The sequence below is a fragment of the Propithecus coquereli genome, unplaced genomic scaffold (genome assembly GCF_000956105.1).
Source record: "Propithecus coquereli isolate 6110/MARCELLA unplaced genomic scaffold, Pcoq_1.0 Scaffold80, whole genome shotgun sequence".
NCBI lineage: Eukaryota > Metazoa > Chordata > Mammalia > Primates > Indriidae > Propithecus > Propithecus coquereli.
In genome coordinates, this window is record NW_012154174.1 from 5441654 (window position 1) to 5462664 (window position 21011).

The 21011-nt window shown below is 43.6% G+C and overlaps 1 protein-coding gene across 1 annotated transcript in view; it reads right to left on the reverse strand.

Annotated features, from left to right (window-relative positions):
- LOC105825449 (chromosome unknown open reading frame, human C10orf11) overlaps positions 1-21011 on the reverse strand; it is a 626737-nt gene that overhangs the window by 39555 nt on the left and 566171 nt on the right. The gene's annotated exons all lie outside the window — the stretch shown is intronic.

Below are 21011 nucleotides of genomic sequence, written 5' to 3' on the forward strand. Positions count from 1 at the left end.
TATGTCTAACCCCAGAGACTGATGCAACCCTTTAGAAGACAAACCTTGTCATCTTGGACAGTTCACCCCAAAATGACAGGCAGGGAAAAACCAGGCTAAGGGCACAATTCATATACCTTCTAGGTCAAGTTAGTACAGTTGTCCCTCAGTAGATCCAGGGGATTGGTTCCAGGACTGCGCATGTATATCCAAATCAATGCATACTCAAGTCTTGAAGTCAGCCCTCCAGAACCCACATATACTAAAAGTCAGCCCTCCACATACTTGGGTTTCACAACCAAGAATACTGTATTTTCAATCTTTGTTTGGTTGATAAAAAGCTGCATGTAAGTGGACCCGTGCAGTTCAAACCTGTGTTCTTCAAGGGTCAACTGTAGTTCAACTGTAGGCAAAAGGACTAGCATTTGGAAGTACAAAGAGCTATCTCATTCCCATGCCACTTGGTTCTACAGTATGAAGTCACTGAAATCTCAAAACAAAAGGAGACATAGTCTATTAAATGTGAGCCAATCAAAGTAAAAATCTATATGATAGAGTAAGGGATAGTATTTAGTATCTATATTATATAACATGCACATATAGCTACATATGTGTAAACATATAAGTGTGCTCACCTGGTAAGCATTTCTGTGTTTACTCATACATGCCTCATATACAGGTGTTTCCATAGATAATTTTTCTCTCCTTCAAATAAACTACAAACCTAATTTCTAAGTTGGATTCAGTTTAGTCCCTGTTCTCAGATCCAAAATAGTAGTATATCATTTATGTAGAAGGATTTTTTTCCGATACTATCTTAGACAATTAGCAGGATTAAAAAGAATGTAAAAACCTAAAACGTTAATAAAAATATACACATTATATAAAACATATATCGCCTTATACATGAGCCGTGGCTATATCTGATTTTATGTTAACGCACACACCATAAGCATTCTAATAGTGAGACTTTTATTTTAAGAAAGAACAAGAGGTAAATGTGAAGATTATTATTACTAACTAGAGGTCTGTACAAAATCTGACGCTGAACGCCCTTGGAAACACAAAAGTGTCACCAGGGCCATTCCAGATATTTCCCAACTTTATTTTTTTCTCTCCCCCCAATAAGGAAGTCCTCAGTGGAGCCACTGAAAGGAAACTGGCTGCCGCAGCCACGCTTCCCACCAAGGGTTGTCAGATGGAGGTGTCATGGCATGAAGACACAGCCCACCTTGAGAGGAGATTGCTAACCGGCCAATTTAAAACATAAGCAAGGCTGACATGCCACAGGCCTTTGGAAGAGACATTTGCTTTTGAATGCAGCCCATTCTACTCTCTGACTTATGCAGATGGGACAAATGGTGCCCTGGACACACTCATCCACACATTGGCCTGAATTAGCTAGTAAATCACAACTGCAGTAGCTAATAACAGCCATAAAGCCTTTTGAGTTTTACAAGGTGTTTATAATGGGCAACTCACTATGATTTATATAAAAAACATGAGTCAGCTCCTGAGACAAAGCTGATATGTAGACAGTGGCCTTGAGGTGTGACCTCTAGCAAGCATCCAAATAAATTTCCCTCTGGCCCAAGGCTGGCCACTGTCTCATATACATATTTTCCAAATACCACTTGGTGGGAGAACTGAATGCTTGTGTATTGGGTATTTGGCATTGGGTATTCCCTGGTGACTGGCCACAAGGAAGACAGTGATCATCTCTGTGTAGCTCAGTGCAGTAGAAGATGGTAAATACTAACGATAGTGTAGGGCCACCCCTAAACTTGGCCCTATGAGGTATAAACATAAGATAGATTAGATACATTCTCTGCCCTTCCAGTTGAAAAAGCAAGATGGATACATACAAATATTTAAAAATATAATATGGTTGAAGGGAGTAGTTAAAGGGAAGCCTGGGGTCTGAGAATTACTGAGGCCCCAATTTTAAGAGGGGGTTTCATGAAGACAGGATCTTAGATGGGCCTTGAAGGATTTATAAGGGGAAGAGGGTAGAAAGTATATTCCCTAGAAGGGGAATGAGTGAGTGAAGATATTGGGGTAACAATGATGATGGCATATCTGTTTTGCAGGAAAGGGAGCAAGAGGAAGAACTTGAGACTGACACTGAGCTTGTTGAACTGAAAAACACATTAAAGAGCAGTGGGAAATGAGGTCGGAAATCACACAGCAAACTCAGGGCATCAAATAACCACAAGTACCCCAGGCAGATGGCTCTGTGCTAGGAAGTTCACAAAATTCCTGGCAGGTAAGAACTAAGCCAACTAAAGAAATTGGCAAGATGAAGTCAAGTCCTTTGCCTTATTCCTTACTGTTACAAAGCTGACACAAGCTGACTTAGTTAGAATATATTTTTAAGAACAAAAAAATCCATCTCCATTATTAGCAGATGATTCTAGACTTGAGTCATGGTCTGGCCTTTGTAAACTCTGATGTCCTGGGAGAATATAATTTTATTACTTTTGTTTATTTTCCTCCTTCCTTCCCCTAGGTCTCAGGCCTTTCCCTTTGGTTTAAATATCTTGATGTCAAGACTTTCTTTTTCTAGTGGAATGTAGTTCTTCTGCTGTCCATCTAATTTGGAATTCCAAGCCTTTTTCCAGACTGCCTAAACTCAACGGGAACTTCATTGTTGAAAGTCACTTAGAGCTCTTCACACAAGGACTCCCAAACACCGAAGTGACCGGCTCTCCTACACTGCTCTGTCCTTTCCCTGAGGAGCCCATATGGTCAGCCTAGAGAAAGGTTGGCATTGTGCATCTGGCCCATCCATCCAGAATTGTCTTACCTGCAAACCCAACTCTCTCTGATTTTTCCTTCCGGAGCCAAATCAAACAGCAATCTACAAAACCCTTTGAAGAATTCTGTTCATCCAACTTTAGTCGTCAGAATGTGAGCAACAAGAAGGGAATAAGGGTACTATTAGGCACAAAGGTTAAGTTATTTAAAATATTCATTCTATAACATCCACATACTTCATCAGGCACACAGCGGAGGAAAAGTCTGTAGGCACCCAGGTACCATAGAAGAGGTCAATGTAGTAAAGATAAAGGAAAGACTTGAGTTCAGCTTTCCTGGAAAGGGCCTCCTGAGACTCTGTTTTAGTCCCTTTTCTATCCAAATCCTTCCTGACCTTGATATACTCAGTAGATATAAGATGGATGTACAGATGAATGGGAAGAAGAACTGAAAAACTGAGACTTGGTGTTAGGTGGGTAGAAACCGGAAAGACCTTCCCAAGAGGATGCACCTGAGATTCCTCTCAGGCCATTTGGTGGACTGAGAAGAGAGGGAGATACTGCTATGTATTAATATTAACTCTCACACGTTCTTGATAAATATCCTAAATCACCTGGCTCTGGTTTTCTTCTTTCCAATCTTTAACAGTCCTGGCAGGATTCTCAAGCACTGTGAATTCCTGGTGCTGCCCTTCCACTGTGGAATGTCTTTGCTCACACAGCTTTCCAAAGAGTTAGGATTAGAGCAGGGGGTGGAAGTGAGAGTCCAAGCTGCATATGTCTGAACTAAGTTTACCAGAGTGTATGGCCTGAGAAATAACCTAAACTATCTTCTTTTACTGCTTGATAACACTCATCCTGGGCTTTTGATATTCAATTTTCATAGCTGGCCTGGAAATGATCCCAATCTTGAAGCTTCATCCATGTCTCTTTCCATCTAAACTTCAAGGGGACAATGGCATCCCTGGTTGATAAAGCTAAAACGTACCTGATTTCCTGAAAATCAGAGGAGCTTGAGAAGCTTCTTTGCCCTCATCATTTCAAATTCCCTTTTGAAAAAGACTCCAGAAAAAGTCCTTCTAATTTTGAAACTCAAATGATAAGATCATAAATAAATGGCAACCTCCCAGAAACGACTGAGAAACTGTGACCTTGGAAACTCTGCTTCCTTCCTTCTAGCATGATCATGTCCCTGATAGAGAAGAGATCTTTCTCAGTGCATTTTTAAAATATGGATATTTTCCCTTTGCAGTGGGTCATGGATAGCATACATTGCCATTAGCCATGACAAAGACAGATAACCTGCCCTACAGGAGAGAGACAGCAGAAAGGCTGAATTCACTGTCATTTTCCTACGGCTTGAAGAACGCCAGCTGTCTGCAGTGCATCTCAAAATTTCAGCCTGCTAGAAAGCTTGTTTTGAATAAAAGTGAAGTAAAATACTTAAAAGAGCTTCTTATCGCTGTGAGTTCTAAGTGGGAGGATGGTGCCTGGCTCTGAAGCTACAGCGTCTTCAACAGGACCAGGACCTGGAAATGCTCATCTCCGCTCCTCCCTCCCTCTCTGGCCCGGGCCCTTCGTCTTCAGCCTATGGTTTGAGGTGGGAACTTCTGGCCCTGGAGCCCCTTTCTGCAGCCTACGAAACCAAGAACGGGTGGTTTGAGGACAACAGCTGCTGCAAGCTAGACATATAAGAGCAAATAGTATTTCAAGGCCATGTTCACTGCTTCCCAGAAGCGTGGAGGAAGCCCAGGTGATGTGGAGTACAAAGAAGGGTAAATCTTGGTCCTAGACACTCACCAAGTCGATGCAGTCTCCCTCTGGCAGATTCAGGAATGTGTGGAAGCTAACCATCTTCTTTCTATTCCTGGGCGTAGATACAACATATTTGTTTGCAAAATAGATGACAAAGCTGCATCGACTGGCCTTTGAACGACATGTCATTTCCATTCTGAGCTGACTGAGGGAAATCTGTGGACAGGGATATTGTGCCCTGTGGACGACATAGGGTTCCCTTTCCTGAAGCATGTCTGTCTCATCCTGAGCCCTGGAATCCTCCAAATGGCCAAATTATAGGTCATGCAACAGCAAGGCACTGGGCCAAGAGGAGACCTGAGTTCTAATCTCACTTTCATTTCTCTGTGGAACCCTCAGTGAATCCCACGGCCTCTCTCTCTTAGTGTCCCTTGTTTGTAAACTAAGGTGCCACCTACTCTGTCTCTCCCTTCAAGGTCTTGAGGATCTGATGAAGTCCTGTGTGTCAGGAGGCTCTCTAAAGTCTCTATATTCACATTCAGGACTCTCTTACATGAAAATAATAAAAAGAACATAGATACAGAAAAATAAAAAAGAAAAAAAGTAGAAAGAGAGAGAGGGAGAGAAAAAGTTGTGTGGAGCCTTTATTTTGCACCAGGCCCTGAGATAGGTGCTTTACAGTAGATTCACTATTTCCTTTAATCCAACAACACTTTCAGGAACTTATTTTTACTATCCCCATTTTAAAGATGAGGTAATCGAGGCACTAATTTGCCTGAAGTCCATGGCAAATGGGAGAGCCAGGATTTGAATCCAGGTTGAACCCTAAAACCTGGGCCCTTGGCATGCCACCACGAGTGGCACCACAGTATCGCCCCTGAGATCCCAGAGGCCAGCTGCTGGACTCGGACCTGACCCAGATGTCAGCTGAGGGGCTCATGCCAGGTCACAAAACCACAGAATGACCCTCAGAGTTCATCTAGATTTCCTTGTTCATTTTACAGATGAGCAATCTGAGCCTTGGATGGAAAATGAGACCTGCCCAAGAGCTCACAGCCAGCCGACTATGGGACAGGAGTTAAACACAAGAGTTCAGGGATGTAGGGGATGTGTACATGCTCAGAAAATACATTTACTTTTGTTTAGGGCACTCATCTAAGTGCTGTATTAGTTTGCTAGGGCTAACATAACTGGAACGCTGAAAGAACAGAACTTTATTTTCTCACAGTTCTGGAGGCTGGAAGTCCAAGATCAAGGTGCCTGCAGGGTTGGTTTCTCCTAAGGTCTCTCTCCTTGGCTTGCAGGTGGCCACCCTCTTGTTGCTTCATTCCATGGTGGTCTCTCTGTGTATGGGCACCCCTAGTATCTCCTTGTGTGTCCTAATCTCTTCTTATAGGGACACCAACTAGATTGGATCGGGGTCTACCCTAACAGCCTCATTTTAACTTAGTCACCTCTTTAAAGGCCCTGCCTCCAAACATAGTCACAATCTGAGCCTCTGGAAGTTGGGACTTCGACATTTGAGTTTGTGGGGAACACAGTTCAGTGCACAACACCTGCATTTCCCAGACTCTGTTGCAGTTATGAGTTTTCATATACCTGATTTATGGCAAGTAGAATGGGGGCAAAAGCGATGTGTGCCACCTTAAAAATAGGACTGAAAATTGTCCTGCCCAATCCAGGCTCTAATGCTTACTCCATGCATTGGCTGAGCCCAGGGCAGGACTCCAAGGCCCAAGGAAAATGCAGAGCCACAGGATGGAAGGAACCTGGGTCCCTGACTGACTGCACACCCCTCATTCTCTATCCAGGAATTTTCAGTGGACTGAGAATGACTAAGCCACTAAGATCTGGGGGCTGTTTGTCACAGCAGTTAGTCTCTCCTGAGCAATACACCCAGCTCCTCAACCGATATTCTTTCCATCACATATCAAAGGTCAGGGAATTTCACTAAGAGGAGAAAGAAAATGACAGGCTTCCACCAGCTTCCAAGTCAGTGAATAATCCAGATGGGCTGCAGAAAAATGTAGGGAACATATACTTCCCCTTCTTGGGGTACCAGCCATCTCAGTGAGCACAGTCCCCCAGAACCTCCTCTGACTTACAGACTCCCATGGGTGTCTTGGCTCCTCCTCCCTATACGGGCTAATGACTGGAGGGAGAGGGGAAGGTGTAGATGATAATGATCCCTTTCTTATTTAAACAGGCTATTTTTCTTCCTAAGAAATGCATTTTTTTTTTGTCAGCTCAAATATTCCCCTTTGATAGAAACCTGAAAATAATTAGCCTTAATAGCTCTGCTGTGAATAATGCCACGCAAGAAGGAGGTAGATGTTAATAGGAACCTTCCACTCCAAAACCGAGTCACCCTCTCGGCCCCCCACTCCCCAAAAAAGAATTGTAACAAGAAAAAGATTATAGGTTTAGCACTACTCTGGAAGAAATGTATATTTGGAATAAATGCATGAAACCCTTTAAAAACAGCACACGCTGAAAACTTCATATTTAGTTTGATTTGCTTTCCAAATCACACAGACTGCACAGTTGCATACAATCTTTAAACAAGTACAACCCTTGAGAAGTGTGGATAGATTTAAGAGAAATAAAAGCAAGATCAGCCAGCTTGTAATCTTCTTTTCTCTTTTTTCCTCCCCAAAGCTGCGTTAAATTGGCTATTGAGAACAATAACATATTTGTGCTTTTATAGGTAGAATGATTGGTATTATGCAAAGATTTGGCTAACAGTCTAAAGGCACATTCACACTGATGGGGACTGCATGCCGTTAATAATTTTCGGGATGCTCTAGGGAACCCGTAATTCCCTAGGACTACAACTTAGCAGGTCAATGCATGCTTTGTAGGAACTCCTGCGCCAGAATCTAATCCTTTCTTCCAGAACCCTACCAACCAATAAGACTCTAGGAAGCTCGTTCCCAAAGAGGGTCTTGGAAATGAGAAGCGTCCCTTTCGACCTACATTTTCTGTGGCCCAGGTAGGTGCAATGACTTTTAGGATAGACTGCCAACTTGAAAAATGGCACTCTGGAATTCTTATACAGAGCCTAAACCACTCACTGTGCACCTACACTCTGTGACCCACCAGACCAGCCATGGAAAATTATCTTAAGAAAGTAATTTAAAGGAAACACACACACACACACACACACACACACACACACACGTGTGCTCTGAAATACACATACAACTAGCAGTATTTTGTACATAAGGTTAAAATCCAGAAGCAGTGGGAAAATAGTTTGGTAATTTATGGTACTTAGATCAATTTGATGGAGAATTGTACAGTCCATAAAAAGAATAAATTTGTGGAATGCAAAATAAACAATAAAAAATATTCTGGAGAAAAGTAGAGCATTAAATACATAAAATACATGTAGAAAGGGATGTGGTTTGGAAGGGAACAAAGTAAAATGAGAAGTCATAGAGTTAGCATGTTGGGAATATAGTTGAGTGATTTTCTTTGTTAATTTCCCTTAATGGGATCATAACATTGTTTCTAAAAAGCATATAAAAATAAAATAAAACAAAATGAAACGGTCCCTTGGCCTTTTAATCTTTGATTACCACACATGTCTGAGCCCTGAAATTCAAAATCCAGGCTCCCATTTTAGGGAATTCAGGAATTCCTTGCTAAGGAAATTTGTGGAAGGTGGTAATAACTGGTTGCATGAACAAACAGACCACTGCCAGACCAGCCTTTCCATCGGAGATGCTGGAAAAGCTAGTCGCATCTACACATCTAGAGACAGGGAGATCGGGAGGCCCCCTGCAAAACCACTGCGTAGAGAGGTGGGCGGACACATTTACATGCACACAGCAGCAGCAGCAGCAGCACAAGGCCTTTTTCTCTGTGATGCAGCAAGGCTTCCAGGGATAATTCACACTTGCTATGAACCGGAAACCCAAAAGCAAGGAGGGGCAATGCGGTGCGCCTCTCTCCCATATCTGGGAACAGTGAAGTGGCCACCAGGATGCTCCCATTCCCCTAGAATCAAATATGTCCTTCTCTCAGTGCTGACATGTTCATGCATTTGAGGGTTGAGCAAGGCAGGAACTTCGTATTCATTCTTGGCTACACTTACACTGATCTCTGGCCAAGTGGTTAAACTTTTCTTAGGGCCATCCTAGAGTCAGCATACAATATCACTGGTAGAAGGACTTGCAGATCTAGCCTAAATTACTTTTCAATCCAAAGACTGCTTTTTAAAAGACTTATTTCTCTTTACCTAGCACCTACGTTATACCAGGCACTGTGGCAGATATTTCTGATAGTCACCGCAACCTGCCTGGCAGATGCGATCGTCTCCATGACAGATTGGAGAAGTTGGAGAAAAGGAGTGACTTTCTCAAAGTCACACCCCTCCTTAAGTGGTGAGGAGGGATTAGAACCCAAATCTTGGGACTCCTTGTCCAGGGCTCTCAATGCAAACTGTTCTGCCTCTTGGACACACTCAGGGGGACTCGGTGTGAACTGCTCTTGTGCAGGGGCTATAATTAGTTGTCTGGTCCCAGTTGCTTGCAGGGTAAACAACGTCTGATAAACCCACAACGCTGTATTTATTACATTGCAACCCAGCTGCCAACTGTCTAACCATTTTAATAAAAAGCTATTTTCTAAGGTTTATGTTTTATTGCGTGTATGACTCCCTTATTGGTTAACATTTTGGAGTTGTGGAAAAGGTTATGAATTTAGAAACTGGCTGCATTCATATCATATTTAAAACTTAATGCTATTTTATTAAAGACATATGGGCCTCCAAAGTACACATATTAAATGTCATGTAAGAAAAGTAGCAGTTTAAATCATGGTCAAATTCATTTTTGACGTGACTCCTGAGGCTTCTCAAGATCTGAACTATTTCTTTGTAAATCTGGCAGTTTAACCACACTCATAAATCACTTTCAAAGCATATTATTTCTTAATTTTACTGCATTAGAGAGCATTTGGCCTACACAGTGAACTGTTTGTAGCAGTTATGTGAACAAAGTTGCACATTTAGTCATCTAATGTGCAAAGGAAGAGGGGTGGGAAAGCAAAGAAGGAAAAGCTCCCCATTCTCTGGTCTGTTTGCTCACCCCGCTCCTTTTCACTTAGGCAAACGCAACTCACAGCGCTCGGGGAGGCCTCTGCCATCCGAAAGTGTTGCAGTTGCAAGTTGGTGTGGATGGACTTGCATTTCTGAACACAAGGATGAAAAAGATAATTTGTAATTTAATATTTTCCAAAACATCCCATGACTAAAACTTAGAATGAGTCCAGAAATTAGACACACTCTCTCCTTTTTTAAACATTAAACTGAACAGTTTTTTTTTTTTTTTTTTAATTTGGTAATGCAGCACTTTGGTTGTTGTCTAATTATCCAGAGATCCAGTATCTCAACCTTGGGTTTCAAAGCCTTTCTAATGATGAGATAATATACTTTGGACGTGTGTAACAAGCCTCCAAATTTCACTTCTCGGTTTTCTGCATTTTACTCTGGGGGCAGAAGGGCTGATTCCAATGACAAATTCCAGGATCTAAACATCGGCCTTGATTTCAAGATTCGCCAAGGGAGCTGGAGGAGGATTAAGAGAGTTGAGTCTGAGGTCATCCAAACGAAAGAGCTTAAGGGCTTATTTTTGCACCAGGCATCCTTCCCCAAGTTGGGTCCTGTGCAGAGACGACCTCTCGGCTCCACAGCTGTCCAGCTGTCCAGCTGTCCAGCTGTCCGTCCCGGCTGCCGCACCGTCAGTGACAGTGGGGCCTCCTCTGCCGCCCGCGCTGCACGGCCTTCCTCCCAAGAGGGGCCCCTCTTGCTGTGGCTGCTGCCTTCCCCCTCTGCCCCCACCACAAAAACAAAAAAGGCCTCCTGTGGGGCCTGGGAGACCCCCAAACTCAGGGCCCAGACCTCCCCAGGATGAATGTGAGGCCTTATTTTTTCTCTCATATTCTTTTCTTTTAGGTGTTTTACTCTCATCAGGAAACACATGCTTAGGAAGAGCCTTAGACATACTTCACTGAAGTATAAATCCTAGAAAACTCCATTAAGCTAATGGGAATATGGAAGCAATGGCCCCTGCTATGGACTGAATTGTGTCCCCCAAAATTCATATGTTGAAGCTCTGGCCGCCCAATCGACTGTATCTGGAGACAAATATTTAGGAGGTAATTAAGGTTAAATGAGGCCCTAATCCAGTAGGACTGTGGCTTCGTAAGTAGAGGAAGAGATGTCTTTTTCTGTCTTCACTGTCTCCACCACAAGAGGAGGGGACAGTGAGAAGGTGGCCATCTATACTCCAGGAAGAGAGCCCACACCAGAACCTGACCGTGCTGCCGCCTTGGTCTCGGACTTCCAGCCTCCAGCTGTGAGAAAATGAATTTCTGCTGTTTAAGCACCCAGTCCGATGAATGTTGTTACGGCAGCCAGAGCTGACTAATACGCAGCCCCCACCTTTACCGCTCCTGTGTTCACCCACACAAACCAATGATACAAAGACACAGTCTCTATAAACCTAAATTACGTGACTGAGAACACTCGCTGGCTGCCTTTGATGCCACATGCCAGAGGCAGAGTTAGCTCCTCCCACAGATTATCTCATTTAATCTTCACAACAAACTTGGAAGGAGATATTTATTCCATTCCCGGTCTTAAACATGGAGGAACTAACGACAGAAGGTAGAAGTTCAGCCTTTAATCCAAACCTAAACAGAATCCCAAAATCTGGACTGGGCCCAGGCCCCAAATGGAACAGAAAACCCAACAACAGCTCATGAACAAATTCAGAATCACAGGATCTTCATGGAATACAATAGACACAGTAAATTCGGATTTTAAACCTCCCCCCAAAATCAGCTGAAGGCAACTCCTTGAATCCTGTCAAGAATAAAAGTAAAGGTTGGGCAGTGGGGACAAGTGAATAAAAATGGGCCAGATAAAACACGGAACAGGTCACTGAGCCAGACAGCCCCTGTGACAATTCAAAATCCACCCGCCCCCCTGGAACAAGAGGAGATTCGCTTCTAAATTTCACTCATGAGTTAAAAGCTTCATGAAGTAGAAGCCCCCTTAAAATTCCCCACTTCAAAAAAGAAAAAAAAAAAAATACAGCTTTGGAGCCTAGACAGAGAGTATTAGTTCACTGCTGAAAAGAAATAATGAGTTCTAATTCAGGTAATGTAGCTCAAAATTTACTGCCATATTTTAAAATGCACATGAAAAATAAAATTATCCTAAAATGTCCTTGGTGAAAAGGCTGAGCATAATTGCTATCACTGACAATGGCATTGAACTTAGCTAAATTAACATCAAAGGAAGCCCCAATTACAGAGCATCTGTGCATTATTGATGGTGCCCTGTCTGTTAATCTAAGACACTCCACTGTAAGGAGCAGAAAAGCAAATAAAAGAGCTAATTGTACCACCAGCCTTCAGGGACCCCAAGGGCAGACCTGCCCTATCAAGCTTGTGAAACGCCACTTCTCCTGGTCAGAGTGACAAGGGGGATGCATGCGGAAGTGGATGTATACACGGGGCCCAAAAGTAACTATGGTGACCACAGGTAGGCAAAGCAACAGAGAGGCAAAAACACACCTCCTAGAGGGTTGTGACAAACTCTCAAGCTGTCTGGTAACTTGGATGTCCCTGAAGGTTTGGGCAGGAAGAAACAGGCTCTCCGGAGAAACAGGCAAGAAACAAGTTGTCTTTGCTCTTCAGTGAACCATTTGGGGTGAGCAGCACCTCTAAGGGTAAAGATAATTTCTTTGTCTATGAGAAGAAGCTCTCTTGTGAGCACCTGGCCCATTACCTAGCCTGCAGTGTAGGAAAGGAAGTGCCACAACTTGAGTCCTACGGCATGCTGGGATTTACCTGGGCACATTGTTTGGCATTCACCCAAATGATTCCCTGAAAAGTACATATTAGCCACATTCCAACAAATGTCAAATCTTAGTAGCAGGCAGTTTGGAAAGAACCAGAGTCCAGAGTAGAACATGGGACCATACCATCCTCATTGTCTGCTTCTTCCTTGGCCATGGAATTGCAAATATGTTAACAAGTAATCAAAGGTAGCTTCAGAACAAGGTTCACAATTTTTTCCTAGTGGCCCAGCATCTGTGTGGTTTACCTCCGACCCACCCATCTCGCAGGCTCCCTGTGTTTTGGGATGCACAACTGCCAGAGAGTTCAGCCTCTGCAATCCTACAATCTGATGTTTCCATGGGACCGGAAGGCAGAACTCTATTAAGCTGCAGAGTTCAGAAGGATAGATGGCAGGACCCTGGTCCGACTCAGGGGAGGGGACATTGATGCCATCATAATCCTCTCTTCACTCACACATCAGTTGCTGGCCTTTTTTCTCTGGTCCTAGACAGGTGGCCTCTGTATTTTCAGCCCACACTTCCTCATCACTGGCCCAGAATCAGCAGGCTCAACGCAAAGAATTGCTGGGAGTGAAGGGATGGAGAAAGCACCAAAAGATACAGCGTTGTTCAAGGTCACCAACACAGCCACAGCTGGAGAAGAGCAACCTGCCCACCCTAGAGCTACAAACAAAACCTGGGGGGATGTTAGTTTTAAATGTGGGTAACTTTAAGTCAGTACCCCAACTTTATTCTTTAAGAATCCAATTTCTTAAGAAAGCATCTTGATTTTCTTCTCTTTCTACCTCTCCTCTTACTTTACAAGCTTAATTTTTAAAATTAATAATACAAAGAACCTAAATTGCAAGATCAAAATGCCACAAGTCCTCTTCCAAAGTGGATCAAGAAAACGTCAAGCTGGTAATGTGCAGATTACAGACATAATCGGCTATTAAGGCTCCATCTCATTCATCGCCAGCGATCACACGAATGAGGGCTTTTCATGGCCCAGTTAAGAAGACTTAAATTTACTTCTTAAAACTAGGGCAACCGATACCATAGGGGACAGGGGCTTTTGGGTAAGAACATGTCAAAGGACATTTTAAAACTCCATGGACTCATTGCCGGGGGAGTCACTATTGGGTCTTTGACAGCCATCAGCTTTCTCCTCTCCCCAGCATCAGAGCAGCTTGCTACCACTTGTATCCTTCCCTGCAGTGCCAGGAAGAGGTCTCTCAGACCCAGCTGTCGGACCCCTGTGGCTGCCTGAGCGCCAACACTGGCCTGGGTGCAGGGACTGCTGCAGCAACCTCAGCCCAGCAACTGCTGTTGCAGATTTCCAAAGCAACAAAACACCTGCCCTGCACAGAGCACTAAGGCTCCCTCTCCCAGACACCCAAGGACCCAAACACAGACCTGTGCAGAATTTCCTCCCCACTCAAAGCCTGCCTAGGTTCCTCTCCACCGTCAGGGGAAACTGCAAAGGTGGTCTAACACAGAGAGCCCCCCACAGCCTGGCTCCTGCAATTCTCTGCCTCACTGATGCCTTTCACCAAAATGGGTTGGAGGGAATGGTCACATTTGAAACCAAAAAGTTTCTTTTCCCCTCTTCCACCTCCTGGTCTTCGCACTCTCTTGCCCCTGCCTCCCATCATACATCTATCTATGCCTTGTTTAAGGCACACAATGAAAAGAGCACAAGCTTTGAGGTTGACTTTGTTCCCCAAAGTAATTTAAGGTACACAGGAGAAAGAACATGAACCTCAGGGCCTCGGTAGACCTAAGGAAGAACCTGATTCCACCTTGCTCTGAAATTTTAGTTAATATATGTAATTTCTCTGATCATCAGTTTCCTCATTTATAGATTCAAGGTCAAAGAGAAAATTAGAGACAAAATTGTTAAGTAGCAGGTATAATAGCTAGTAGACAGTAGACACTTAATACATGTGAGGTGTTCTTTTAACTCACACATCACAACGGTTTCTATGCATCTAATAATGCACCCATAGGCAGCCAGTCAAACCTTAGGCTAGCCCTGCTATCCTAATTAGTTAAGCATCTAGAAAACCCACAGTAGTTGGTGCTGTGGCACCAACAACTGCCATAAACCTCACTAAACCCCAAGCTGTCTCCTAGTTAAGAGCCCTGGTTCCAGTGGCCAGGGAAACATCAGAGAGTAGAGAACTTGCATGGCCTGCCTGGGTACCAGTCAGGTTTCTGCAGCAACACTACTGCTCAAAGTCCTAGTGACTTACTGCAAGTATTTTTGTGTGTGTGTGTGCAGAGGTCTTTGGCGGGCTGGTGTGGTTTGGCTTCAGGCTTTAGGTCAGGTTTAGGTCTGGTCAATGTGTCCCTTGTATTGTTTTCATAGCAAATGGCAGATGTGTGAGAGCAGTGAATGGAAACACATGGTTCTTCATAAGGCTTTGGCCCAGAATTGGCATGCTGTCCCTTCTGTTCACATCCCATTGGCCACAGCATCACATGGCCAAGGCCAAAGCCAATGCAATGGGGAAATGTACTCTTCCCTTAGGGAGGGGCATGGCAACAACAGAGAAAAAGGAACACTTTGGACAAATGTTGCAATCTACCACACTTCTCCCAATTGTTGAGTTCTAGAGGTGGTACAAGAGATCCTAGGGATATTTGTCTAATTCCCAACACTTACAAAGTGCCACTTATTTCCACGATCCTCTTAGCATGCGTCTGTCCGAATATCTTTGGACAAAAGCAAGCATTTGGGAGGCCACAAAGAAGAAAAGTGTGGAGCTAGGCTGTCCGGGAGCCGTGAAAGCCAATGGCTCCATCAGGGACACATTTCCCCAGGCATTGGGCTTCACAGAGAGGTATCTCTACTATGTGCTTGGCACCTGGTGAGGCCCCAGGGACTTCTGGGAGTGCCTGAGAGGCTGCCCTCAGCACCTGCAGTCAGTTTGCCTTTCCTTCTATTGTGGATTTCAGTTCCCATCCACGGGGCTTTATCAGGAAGCTGGAGACATGTGTAGCTTTCCCACAATGGTCTATCTTTGCTTTCGAGCGTTGCTACCCAAATGCAAGGCTACAGAAACAGCCTCCAAAGAGCAATCCTCTGAAAGCATTTACTCAAGACACAGGATGCGAGGGTGTGAAAAATGGAGAAAAATGAAATCCGTATGTGACTCCCCCTCCAATGAATGTGGCAAACTGTGAAGTCAGGAATAAGGTTGAAAAACAAACAAACTGCAAATGTTTGGCTCCCAGAGTTGTTTCTAAACACACCGCCTAAGCATTTTCCAAAAAAAAAAAAGTAATTAAAAATTTTCTGTCTTCAAAATTTACTACAAAGTAACTGAAAATAGAATCTGAATGTGTCTCTAGACAAGCAACATCTGTGTGAAAACAAAAAAGAACCATAAAAACACTAACATATTCAGGTACTTAGAAATATCCAGAAAAATCAACCAACATATTTAGGTTTTTTTTTTTTTTGGAATGTCTGGCACTATAAAGAACTTTCAACATACATTGGCTAATTGCCTATTTAACTGAATGTGCTAGTAGTGGTTTGTAATATTTATTTACAGGCACGCCCTGGCTTTCTATAAAATACATATTCTTGAAACTATCAAGTACAGAGTAAATGATAGTAATTATAATAAATCTACAAGTTGTTCCTGATAACTTTTATGTGTTTGAAATTGGGCTAGATAGGGGTAACAGAAGATATCAAAGACATAGGCAGTATGATTTAGAATAAGGTAGCACTTAGTAAAGTGCTAGGCTAGGCATAAAAAACAGTTAAGTAAACCAAAGAAGCCACTAAGCAGAGCTCCTTTATGGAACAGACAAAAAATATAATGACAACTAAGAGAGGGAAAAATCTCATTTTTACTACACACAGTCTTGTAGGTGCCCCAACACATTTTCTGAGAAAAGCTACTTATTTCTTAAAGGCCCTAATATGAGCAGGTGGGTTTTAAGAGAGGGAAGATCATGCAGGTTCAGGTCACAGCCTTGCCTCCCCGAGAAATGCTACCCAATAGGAAAGCCAAGGCACGGGGATCATGGCTGCTATAGGTTTTCCCATCACATAAATAGATAACCCCAGGGAAAGTCTTTTGGAAAAACAAATATGACACCCGGAGTCTGGCTTTTTTGCCAGTGCACAGGTTCAAATGATCACATTGCCTGAAGGCAATGGTCCCTTTCTTGCTTTTCCAGGTGACCATGTTGAGGCAATTTAAAAAGGTACAGCCTTTCCTGATGGCTCTCCAATATGCTCTATTATTATTCATGATTCTTTCTTTCGATGAGTATTGACTGAGCCTCTGCCATAGACCAAGCACTGGAGATAGGGAAGTGAACAAAGCCTGCAAAGTTCCTGCCCTTGACACCCCAGGGGATGAGCTGCTGCCTCATCCCAGCGGAGGGCTGGCTTCCGTGTGGTTCCATTGCCTGACTTCATCCTAGGCTGCTTTTTCATGGGAAACAAAAAACAAAGACACAGATGGAAAGAAATTAAAGGTTCCCAGGGGAGTTAGGACCTAACTCCCAGTGTCAAGAGCAGGATTGTGTAGTGTAGTCACGGGAGCAGGTGATCCTTGGATCCAAATAACTTTCAACTTTCAGTTTAAGGAAGAGAATAAGAAAGATTTCCAGAACTACATGTGTTCTGAAATTTATTCCTTTAACACATCACCCCTCTCTCTCTCTCTCTCTCACACACACACACACACACACACACACACACACAATAGGCCACGGTCCCAAATACCTGAAAATACACCCACATAAATATACACGCTATGCCTAACTACACAAATACACAAACCACACATGCTGGGAAGATCAGGTATGCCCACATAAAGAAATGGATGACGTATCTTCAAGGACACACCGACATTCACAAATATATCTATTATCATCTCTTACCAATAAGAGAATGGACACACATGCAAACAAAAGCACACACGTCAAAACACTTTCTAATATCGACTGTGATTCTCAGTCCAGCTGCCCCCTGTAGCTGCCCTTCCCATGGCTTCCGTAAGATACTGAAGATTAAACAGTGGGTAGCCAACTTTGCATACATGCCTATAAACAAGAGGGCTCAGCTTTAAATAATTATGTCAAGGAAATGACACCTGTGCTCTTTGCCAGAACAGGGATGAATAATTACAAAGCCAGGACATAATTAAGCAATTCTGACTGTCGGATTTTTGAGCTGTCTCTCTGACGTGCAGGGCTGGCGTGCCGACCACACACGCCCCCACGGACAGGCCTCTGCACCGCTTTGATCCATGTTTCCCAGTGTGGCGAGGAAGTCATGGTCCAGTCATTACAGGACCCTTTCTTTGGGGGCCTGAACCTTCTCTTTATCCATTTTGGTGCTCTCTGTATTGACAATGGCATGATTCAATGGCCAATATTTGACAAAGACATATATTTTCTTTAAAATTCCAGGAAATGAGCAAAGGCTAGCTGTTGCAGATCCATTAACTCATAACACACACACACACACAGAGTCTGGAAGAGTCCATTGCAATATCAACTATCACTTCCTAATGAATGACAGCATCTTTCTGTAGAACCATCAGAGCTCAGACAGAAGGCGGCTTTGAAATAACAAAAGCCAAAAAGCAGCAATGAAGGAGAAATGTGTCATCATGAGAGAAAGCGAGAGAGAACTCGCACTCAAGCGCCGAGGCCTGCCAGGTACCAAATCAGCCCTCTGTGACACAGGGCCTTTATTAGCTCCTGGATGATTCTGCATTTGCGTCAGCCGAGAACACCCAGACTGCCCGTTCCCTACCTCCAAGGCAAGGCTATGATTGGAGAGGCATTTTCCATTCTCCCAAATACTTTATGTCAGGAATAAAATGAAAACAGGTCCCCAAATCACGGCCCCTTGATCATCCATCACAGCATTCTGCTGAATAAGCACAACAGGCTGCTGCTGCCTCGGAAAGGACAGAAGCCAACTTGAGATTCCAATTCTGTTATGAAAAATAGGTCTTCGCCGAGTGTGCTCAGCACAGCATCGGCAATACCCAGGAAGGAAATTGCTCTCCACTTAGAAGACTCCGCGTGTAAACATACCTCCCAGAACATACATATGTATATATACACAGAGATGGAAAGTGTATATACACACCTGCATGGGAACAAACATATGTCTGTACACACTGGGAACAGGTGAGAACCAGCCTTTTTAACACCAATTCATGAATTCAGCAAGGAGCTCATTTGGCTTCTATCTGCAACAAAAGTACCAGTGCGTATCTCTGAAAACAACAGACAAAAGGCAATTGCCTGCCATTCAAGAGCGGCATACATTTTGATGCGAAACCAAGAACACGGAGGAATCCTCTGTACACTTGAGGAATCATGGCACAAATGGAACGCTGAACGGGAATCCCAGACCCCTGGGGGTTCTGGTCCCAAGTGGGGCCTCACGGAGCTGCATGCTCTCCAAGTTTCCTCATCTCTCGAATGAGCACACACAGGTGATTTCTGAAGTCCTTTTCAGTTTGGAAATCATGTGACTCTACAAAAAGAGAGCCAAGGTCCCTATACATTGTCAGAGTATTTTTGTCTCTCTCCTCAAATAATTAATAGGCATTTTTAAGCTTAATACAGTTAGTAAGGATGTTAGAGTCAATCACACAAACATGAGCTAATTCTATAATTGATTAGAAACTAATTGGGAACTCTGAGAAGCATTTCTGCTGATGTTGCTAATGACTCAGAGAAACAGCTAACACTGGATTTTAAGGAGCCATTCCCAGATGCTTTCAGAAGAAGGGAGCATTTCAATTTCCCCCCACCCCTACTCAATAGAACAGTCCCGCTTTTAGCTGTTTTCTTCATTTAGACCTTCCTATGAGGTTTTATTTTAATAAAGGGATCCATGGGTAAAAACTTAGCTCACTGCTCCAGGGGTGAGACAGCAGAGTGAGAAGAACATGGGCTTGGGTGTCAGACACGCAGGTCAAACTCCAGCTCCGGCAATTACTAGCCAGGTGACCTTGGGCAGCCCAGTGAACTTCTCCAGGCCTGAGTTACCTGAACCAATGATCCCTCCTTTCTGCCTTACGGGGTTATGTGAGTGGTGGGCACGTATCAAGCGCCCCATCCGAATATAGTGGGTCTTACATTTATTAGCCCCTCAGATTTCCAATGACAATGCAGAGCTTTTCATATCAAAAGCAAAGAGAGCAAAGGAAATATTGATCTACTCTGTACACATGTAGACAAATGTATACATGAAAGGAGAAATGTAGGGTGAACCAGTTATTTATAATAACCTGTATTAAGAGTTCGTTGGCTGTATTTTTGCTGGGTTTGGTAATGATGCTGCCTAGAATCTTTTCACCAGGAGAAAAAAAAAAAGGGAGGCCATGAAATAAATTATTTCATTTGGACAAAATTACGAAAGCTGGAATAACTAAAGGCAGTCATGTGCAATACGTCAAACCTGTGCCTCAATAAGGAGAACTGTTAACAATTTAATAGCTACGAATGAATCACTCAATTAATTTCCCACATGCTGAAACAGGTAACAATACATTTATCTGCCAGTATTATACCTTCCATATCATATATTTCCACAACTGCTAGCAATCTTATTCAGCATAATGGGAAATAAGTTGCACCTCATGGATTCAGGGAAAGAAAGTGGCCTGAGGTCTGCTGCCAGCCGAGTGACTTGATGGAAAAGCTTTCATTGTTCTGTTTTGTTTCTGGTTTTTTTTCTTTTCCCCCTTAATCACTTCCAATGCACGTGCAGAGTGCTTTAAGTCAATAGCTGTGGACAAACTAGACCTCTAGGATTTCTGTGCCAGCACTTTCAACACATAACCTGCAATCTCAGGGGAGGTGAATGCATCGCTCCACAGAGCCCCAGGGTGGTGATGGTTCTCCAAAGGGATCACTGGGGGTCATCAAGTCCATCCTCAAGCCTCTGGCTTCACTGAAGGACCCCGACTCTTCCCATTCCTTAAAAATCTCCTTGTGTCTGAATCTGAGACTCCAAGCCAAATCTCCCCTGCCTCATCAGAGCTGCCGTTAGGATGACACCAAATTCACTTACACAGCCTCCTTGCAGATTCAGCTGGTAAAGGAAAGGTCAGTAAACACCAATTCTGATAAGCTCTGGAGAGCTACATGTACGAAGCACACGCCAGCCCGGGGACACATTGTCAGAAAACATTGCCTTCCACACTAATGATATCTCAGAGAATTGTTGAGATCTTGCCTGTGATGGAAGAAAATCACTCTCCTTTAGCTCCCCTTTGATAGCAAGAAAGTGCTAGAAGAATCCTACCCACCCCAGAATCCTACCCATGCCCAGTGCTTTCCTCTTTCTCCTTTCTCGGCTCCAAACCTGCAGAGGCCTGAAATTGGAAACATCCACTTTGGAACTCTGGAAACATCTCCAAGAAAGAGTCCTGAGATTCTCCCCAGAACTTCACCATTGGCCTCCGTATGGTGCTGCTTTATTGGTAAATCAGCCCACCTACATGAAACCACCTTAAAAATAAGGTCCCCTTAGCCTGGGTCACAGGAAGACCCAATTTATGCTGAGTCCTATTTCATGTTTGGCCAACAGCGCATCCACAGATGAAGCCCTGGTTTGAGATCCTGCCTGCATTTTAACCTCACGGGAGCACATCCTCCGCAGCCTGAA